The sequence below is a fragment of the Octopus bimaculoides genome, chromosome 26, assembly GCF_046866305.1.
Source record: "Octopus bimaculoides isolate indiv1 chromosome 26, ASM4686630v1, whole genome shotgun sequence".
NCBI lineage: Eukaryota > Metazoa > Mollusca > Cephalopoda > Octopoda > Octopodidae > Octopus > Octopus bimaculoides.
The window spans coordinates 19,515,466-19,524,125 of NC_142953.1; the positions used below are offsets into that span (position 1 = coordinate 19,515,466).

Sequence of the window (8,660 nt, forward strand, 5' to 3'; positions counted from 1 at the left end):
TTGATATATATATATATATATATATATATATATATATACTTTTCTTGCAACTGTCTCACTATGAAGATGGCATCTGTGGTACTTCTGCCTGGAACGAAACCTGTCTTAAGTTATTCAGGCTATAGATATAGCTATATATATCTAATCCCTGACCAGATATACTCACTGTAATTGCAACATGTGACAATATCTCAATGAAAAAACAATATCATCTTACCTAAAAAGAGGAAATGTTCAGCTGTCGATTTGTGTTTTTCTCTGGTGTTGCAATTCTGTTGCTTTTGTTCAGAAAATAAAAGAAATAAGAAATTGCAATAGTTTATCTGAAATCTCTCTCAACTAAAATGTAACATATCTGAACCAATGAAATTAATAGATTTTATTTTTTCCTGGATATTATTTCTCAATTATGATTCACCACTTTATATATGCACACACCCAAACACAACATGTATGTATGTATATTTGAGGATGTCATTGGGTTTCCCACTGTAATAAAATTTCATTCAACAACAATAACTTGACAAACCAGTTCATTGATATTTCAAAAAAGATATACATGGCAGCTATCTAGAGCAACTATGCAACATTCTATGCGAATATTATCAAGATGGCTGCAACACTGTGCAAGAGAGTGGCTGGTTGGATTCTCACAACATTCGGAACCAGAAGAAACGATGCCATGCTCCACCTATGAAGAACATCACTTCTGAAATTGCCTGGATTACTGCACCCAACTGTGGGCACCACAGAGCTTCAAACTAACAGCAAACCAATATCACTAAACAAAGACGATTGACTTGGTACAACAGGTGAGCTACTGGGAGAAGACTTAAGAACTGAAGCACTCCTCTCAAGAGAGCCACGAAATATCTGTAGTGATATACATACAGAAGATCCTAGAACGTCTAGCTTCCAACTAAAGACTTGAAAATTATATCAACAACCAAACTTGATGGCACTGCATGTTACCAAACATCACATATACTTCGGCTAGAATAAGGACCAAATACCATAACATCTTGGGTTTCAAGGGTCCACAACTCTTCAACATTCTAAAAAAACATCCTCAGAGATCTGCCTGATGTAGATGTGAAGATTTGAATGAATGTTGACAAATTTTTATCTGAGACACAAAATGAACCAGCATCACCAAAGGATGCATGAAGAAGAGCAGCTCTATCCCACTCGTTCCTTCACTAGAAATGGTGCAGCAAAGAGCTCCAATCACACTAAAATGCAGTGGCCCAGAAAGGTCTTGGTCTCTGGCTAAAACAAGCACAGGATAGATAAAAGATATGACATAAATGTATGTCGGTATGTATATGCTTGTGTGAGTGTGTGTGTGCATATATGTATATATATATATATATATATATATATATATATATATATATATATATATATATATATATATATATATATAAGTGAATTTTCAATGGAGACAATACTCCTTGTATAGTACAACAGTCTTTTGGTTCATTTATGAGTTAAGGAGTAATAAAAATTTTGTAGGAGATAAAAATTTCAGTTGTCCGTACTTTACATCGAAAAATGAAATCATTCTAACAGTGATTTATAAGACTTGAAGGGGAGACATGTTTATATTAAACATTCAAATAACAATAAAAAAATTAATAATAAACCATAAAAGATAATACGAAAATATTATAAAGATAATAAAATATAAAATGTAAATGAAGTAAGATATAAGAAACATGAAAACCGTGTATGCATGTGTAGATACATGTATTCGAGGGAGAATAAATAGAATAGAGAAATACGAGATATCATGATGGTAAAAGTCAGTTAAAATCCATGACAAGTAAAAATCAGTTAAAAACCTACGGCTGATGGAGTTGAATATGGGCTGTTCCTACAACCTCTTAATGTTTTCCGAAATGGCCATAGGTTTGTAACTGACTTTTACCTTCATGATATCTCGTATTTCTCAACTCTATTTTTCTCCCTTGTATTTATACACGCATACATGGTTTTCATGTTTCTTATATTTTAGTTCATTTATATTTTATATCATATTATTTTTATTATATTTTTATATTATCCTTTATTGTTTGAATTTTCAATATAAACACGTTTCCCATCCAAGTCTCATAAATCACTGTTAGCAGGATTTCACTTTTCGATGTAAGGTATTGACAACTGAAATTTTTATCTTCTACAAAACTATATATATATATATATATATATATATATATAATCATAAATATATAGGGATTGACAGTAACCTGCTTCTCCAACATACTGAGAATTCAGAAATAGCAGTCAAAGAACTACTGATTTCAAAACTACAAATTATTACTCCAGATTGATAGCGATACTTTTGATACACACAGAACAAAAAACAGTAGAGAAGAGTAAAAAAACCACCTGCCTTTAGTTAATTTAGTACGATCGTTTCACAGTTAAGAGTAAAGAATACTCTATTCTGATCTTCAGCTAAATATTCTAATAAATTTGTTAATGTCTAAATAACTCACGTTAATTTTGACCATGTGAACATCAATACCACGTGAGGAAGACGTTAAGAAATTTGTCGGCCAGTGAGTTCAAAATCCCTCGCCCTAATGAATTCAATTCAGTGTGCATCATAAATATATATATGTATAAAATATATATATATATATGTATATATTGGTGTGTGTGTGTGAGTGTGTGCAAGTATATGAGTATTAAAATACAATTAAAAGCAGCTCTGATTTTATCACCTGTCTGGATGTTGCATTCTTGTCCCATTTTGTATTTTATATATATATGCCCCAACTACGCGAACCTCTTCGTTGGTTATGTTGAGGCCCAAATATTCTCCAGTTTCACTGGTCCCACTCCCGAACTATACGGTCGGTATATCGACGACTGTATCGGTGCCACCTCTCTCTCCCGTGAACATCTTGACTCGTTCCTCTCTTTCGTTCAATCTTTCCATCCTGCCCTCCACTTCTCCTGTACTGTCTCTGACACCTCTGTCCCCTTTCTCGACATTTCGGTCAGCATCCTCCACTCCGCCCTTAGCACCTCCATCCACTACAAACACACAGACTCACACTCCTATCTCAACTTCTCCTCCTCCCACCCTAGACACACAAAACTTTCCATCCCCTATTCCCAATTCCTCCGTCTACGCAGACTTTGTAGCGACAGCCATGACTTTGAGACTCAGTCTCAACTCATGGCTCACCACTTTAGCCTGCGTGGATATCCACCCACCACCATCCACACCGCCCTTGCCAGAGCACGTTCTGTGGACCGTGCATCTGCTCTCTCCCCCCGAACCCGCCCTGCCGTTTCCCGCCTCCCTTTTCCCCTCACCTACCATCCCACCACCCTACCCCTCCAACGCTCCATTCTCCGAGCTTTTCGGCGCCTCCAGTCCGACCCCTCCACCTCCCACATCTTCCCTAATCGACCCCTCCCCTCCTTCAAACGAGCCCACAACCTACGGGACCTCTTGGTCCACAGCTTCTTCCCCAACCCAACCTCCCAACCTGGCTCGTTCCCCTGCTCCCGCCCACGCTGCCGCACTTGCCCTTACCTCTCCAACACCACCCTCCTCACCAGCACCCATCACCGACCCTATCGCATCACCGACTCCTTCACCTGCACGTCTACCAACATCATATATTGCCTCTCCTGCTCTCTCTGCCAATCCCTGTACATCGGACAAACGGGGCGGCGCCTGGCCGACCGATTCGCGGAACACCTCCGAGATATCAACGTCGGCAATGACACCCCGGTGTCACGCCACTTCCGTTCTGCCGGCCACTCCTTGCGGCAACACCTGTCTGTGTTTGGATTGTCCATGCACAGGGGCCATCCGGACTCCCGTTTGCGCCGTGAACAGGGATTAATCTTCTATCTTCGCTCCTTTGCGCCACATGGGCTCAACTCCCCTCCACTCTTCATCTAACCCCCTCCTCCTGTCTCTCTCCCCCACCCTCCCTCCTACCACCCATCTCTCCCCTCCCCCACCTCCTGCTCCGACTCCTACTTCTTTGTACGTCTCTTCACCTCTCTTCACCTCTCTTCATACTTCTCTCCACTCCCACTTCTCTTCACCCCTACTCTTTCTCTCCTCTCTCTTACTCTCTCGCACTCTCTTCTCTCGTACTCCCCCCTCTCTCACTCTTACTCTCTACACTCTTACTCTCCTACTCTTTCACTCCTCTTTCTCTCCTCTCTCTTACTCTCTCTCACTCTCTTCTCTCGTACTCCCCCCTCCCCCCTCTCCCGTACTCCCCACTCTCCCGTACTCCCCCCTCTCTCACTCTTACTCTCTACACTCTTACTCTCCTACTCTCTACACTCTTACTCTCTTACTCTCTCACCCTTACTCTCTCACTCTCTTCCCCTCTCTCTCACTCTCTTTCTCTTCCTTTCTTCTTCCCCCCCATACCCCTCTTCCCTCTCTTTCACTTCCCTCTCTTTCACTCTCTTTCTCTTCCTCTCTTTCTCTTCCTCTCTTTCTCTTCCTCTCTTTCTCTTCCTCTCTTTCTCCCCCCATACCCACCTTCCCCTCTTTCTCCCCCCATACCCACCTTCCCCCTCTCTCAATCCCCCTTCCCTCTCTTATACCCACCCTCTCTCCTCTCTTCCTCTCCCCTCCCATACCCATCTTCCCCCTCTCTTACATCGACCTTCCCCTTCTCCCTCCTCGTCAACACCCCCTCATAAGCTCATCCCACCACACCCCAACACACTCCTACTCTACCTTCCCACTCCACCCCATCCAATTCCTTACACCCACCACCCACCCCTACCCACATACCCCACCCTACCCACAAACCCCATACCTCTACCCCACACTCCACCCATGCCTTCCCCACCTCCCAACACCCTCACATCACACCACACCAATACCCTTGCATCACACCACGCACACCACACCAATACCCTCGCATCACACCACGCACACACTACAACTGACCAACTACTTTCTCCCTTTCTCCCTTCCCCCATTTTCACACTACATACGTCAAGATCACCAGCAGTCTACCTCCCACACACAGCCCCTCGTTCCCGATCACCGTTCGTTATCTCCCCCTTTCTTAGCTCTCCTGAAATAAGAATTTCTAACTTCCGGTCAGTCATTGTTATGATCGGCCATTATTATGATTGACCGTTGACTGAACACTATTCAATTTTTTTTCTCCGTGTTTTTCTCCTTGTCTCCGTATTCTTTCTGTTGAAGAGCGTAGCTCGAAACGTCAAAGACTTTCCGTATTCCCGAGCGTCATACTAATATATACTTTTGTTATTTACACCACCTGTCCTCGTCTGTTGTTATTTTTTGTATATTCTCCCATATATATATATATATATATATATATATATATAGGAAAATGAAAAAAAGCCAGAATGCTGAACTGGAAGCATAATTTAATAAAGATTTTTTCTAACCGGTGTTCATTGCGAGGAAGCAAATTATCAAGAAGAAGGAGAATGAAAATGTTTTTTTACAAAGAAGTACAAAATGAAGAAAATAATATATAAAACAATAATATATAATATATATATATATATATATATATATATATATATATATATATATATATATATATATATATATATATATATATATATGTATATATATATATACACCAGCCAGGAATTATAAAGATATACAGATATATAGATAGATATGTGTGTGTGCGCTCGCATGCATCTTCATATGCTTCGCCAGACTGCTTGACAATCACTGTTAATTGCTTTTTCCGACTCCATAACTGAGTTGCTCATGTGTTATTGATGATGATCATTTAACAATATGCATAAAAGCTCACTCGTTCCACTTAAGATTAAATTTGAAAGAAAAGTAGGTCAGCAAGCATATTTCACTTATTCCACTTGAAATGTTAAGACAAGCTTATAGACAGCTTTTTCAAGGTCTCTTTTCAATTCTTACGAATACCTCTCACACCGAAACCTTTGAAATTGGCATTTATTTGAGAGAATTTGCATTCAGTATGTCTCTCACACACACACATATCATCATCGTTTAACATCCATCTTTGGGTGGGACGGTTGGCCAGGTAGAAAAATTACCCTAAGGCATTTGAGGAGGGAAACTTGTGTCAAAGGATGAAAGGTTAGAATGTGACAAACAGACAGAAGCAGGTGTTTTGCTATAACACAGGGGGCATTAGAGGAGGTGATCCATTAGCAGATGATGAAAGGTTAGAGTGTGACAGAGAAATAGGTGTCTTGCTATAGAGGAGATACATTGTTACCTCTAGAGAAAGAGAGAGAGACAGACAGAGAGAGAGGGAGAGAGAGACAGAGAGAAGAAATAGAGAATGAGAGCGAGGTACAAGAAAGAAACCAAAAACAAATGTGCTGATGTGAAGGAGATACTTGGTTACCGAGTCAGAGGAAAAACAACAGAAGGAGAATGAGAGCAATAAAAGGAAAGAGAGAGTAGAAAACAGCAAAAGTGTAAGTGAAGGCAGAAGAGAGATGGTGTAATGCTAGGGTATACTCACAAGTAACAAGGATCTGAGCGTAGAAGCTGGGTAAAAAAATAGCATTGTGAATGTTGGGAGTGAAGGGAGCAGCGATACAGTGAGCAGGACAGTAAGGGTAAGAAATAGGATTAGAAAACAATTATAGTTTATGAAGAAGAAATGTTGGGAAGAGAAAGATGCAGTTTAAAAAAGGAGTTGTATTTCGGTCTCTTAGGGTAGAGTAGGTAGAAAAATGTGTGTTGTTACATGTGGGTGGGGCACAACTGTTCTAGCACCCAGTTTTGTGGACAGGTCTTCTCAAGAACCTCATATCGCCAAACATCCTGCTCCATTGTCGTTTCCTCCATGAGTCCCAACATCCTAAGATTGGTCCTCACCACTTCATCCCATGTCTTCCTGAGTTTCCCTCTTCCACAAGTATCATTCACTTGCAGTGACAGGCACTGTACACAGCTATCTTCATTCATATGCATTTCATGTCCAAAGCAACGCATTCTCCTCTACTGTATACCATATTTAATCCCTCTTATGCCTAATTGTTCTCTCAACACAGTTGTGCTCTGTCGGTCAAGCACACTGATGTTGTAAATCCAAAGGAGCATACTACTTTCATAGTTCTCTGTTATGGTCTGGAGAACTATGATGAATAAGAATGGACTAAAAACTGATGACTGGTCTACTTCAACTTGTACGTTAAATTCATCATTGTATTCAAGGCCGACTCTTAACTTACTGACTGTATCACTGTACATAGCCTGACATAGCTCTAACAAGCCACTCCTCTACTCCTAGCTTCCTTAGAGACCACCAAATAAGACAGCAGGGAACACTGTCGAAAGCTTTCTCCGGGTTGATGAAGACTAAGTACAATGGCTTACCTTTGGCCAAATACTTTTCTTGCAACTGTCTCACTATGAAGATGGCATCTGTGGTACTTCTGCCTGGAACGAAACCTGTCTTAAGTTATTCAGGCTATAGATATAGCTATATATATCTAATCCCTGACCAGATATACTCACTGTAATTGCAACATGTGACAATATCTCAATGAAAAAACAATATCATCTTACCTAAAAAGAGGAAATGTTCAGCTGTCGATTTGTGTTTTTCTCTGGTGTTGCAATTCTGTTGCTTTTGTTCAGAAAATAAAAGAAATAAGAAATTGCAATAGTTTATCTGAAATCTCTCTCAACTAAAATGTAACATATCTGAACCAATGAAATTAATAGATTTTATTTTTTCCTGGATATTATTTCTCAATTATGATTCACCACTTTATATATGCACACACCCAAACACAACATGTATGTATGTATATTTGAGGATGTCATTGGGTTTCCCACTGTAACAAAATCTCATTCAACAACAATAACTTGACAAACCAGTTCATTGATATTTCAAAAAAGATATACATGGCAGCTATCTAGAGCAACTATGCAACATTCTATGCGAATATTATCAAGATGGCTGCAACACTGTGCAAGAGAGTGGCTGGTTGGATTCTCACAACATTCGGAACCAGGAGAAACGATGCCATGCTCCACCTATGAAGAACATCACTTCTGAAATTGCCTGGATTACTGCACCCAACTGTGGGCACCACAGAGCTTCAAACTAACAGCAAACCAATATCACTAAACAAAGACGATTGACTTGGTACAACAGGTGAGCTACTGGGAGAAGACTTAAGAACTGAAGCACTCCTCTCAAGAGAGCCACGAAATATCTGTAGTGATATACATACAGAAGATCCTAGAACGTCTAGCTTCCAACTAAAGACTTGAAAATTATATCAACAACCAAACTTGATGGCACTGCATGGTACCAAACATCACATATACTTCGGCTAGAATAAGGACCAAATACCATAACATCTTGGGTTTCAAGGGTCCACAACTCTTCAACATTCTAAAAAACATCCTCAGAGATCTGCCTGATGTAGATGTGAAGATTTGAATGAATGTTGACAAATTTTTATCTGAGACACAAAATGAACCAGCATCACCAAAGGATGCATGAAGAAGAGCAGCTCTATCCCACTCGTTCCTTCACTAGAAATGGTGCAGCAAAGATCCCCAATCACACTAAAATGCAGTGGCCCAGAAAGGTCTTGGTCACTGGCTAAAACAAGCACAGGATAGATAAAAGATATGACATAAATGTATGTCGGTATGTATA

General features: G+C 40.2%; 1 protein-coding gene across 2 annotated transcripts in view; it reads right to left on the minus strand.

Moving 5' to 3' along the window:
• LOC106881065 (uncharacterized) overlaps positions 1 to 7,735 on the minus strand; it is a 368,052-nt gene extending 360,317 nt beyond the window's left edge. For both annotated transcript variants that reach the window (XM_089342524.1, XM_089342528.1), the window contains exon 1: positions 7,553 to 7,735. The gene's annotated coding sequence lies outside the window, so the exon portion shown is untranslated. The remainder of the gene's footprint in view (positions 1 to 7,552) is intronic.
• Positions 7,736 to 8,660: the final 925 nt, after the last annotated feature.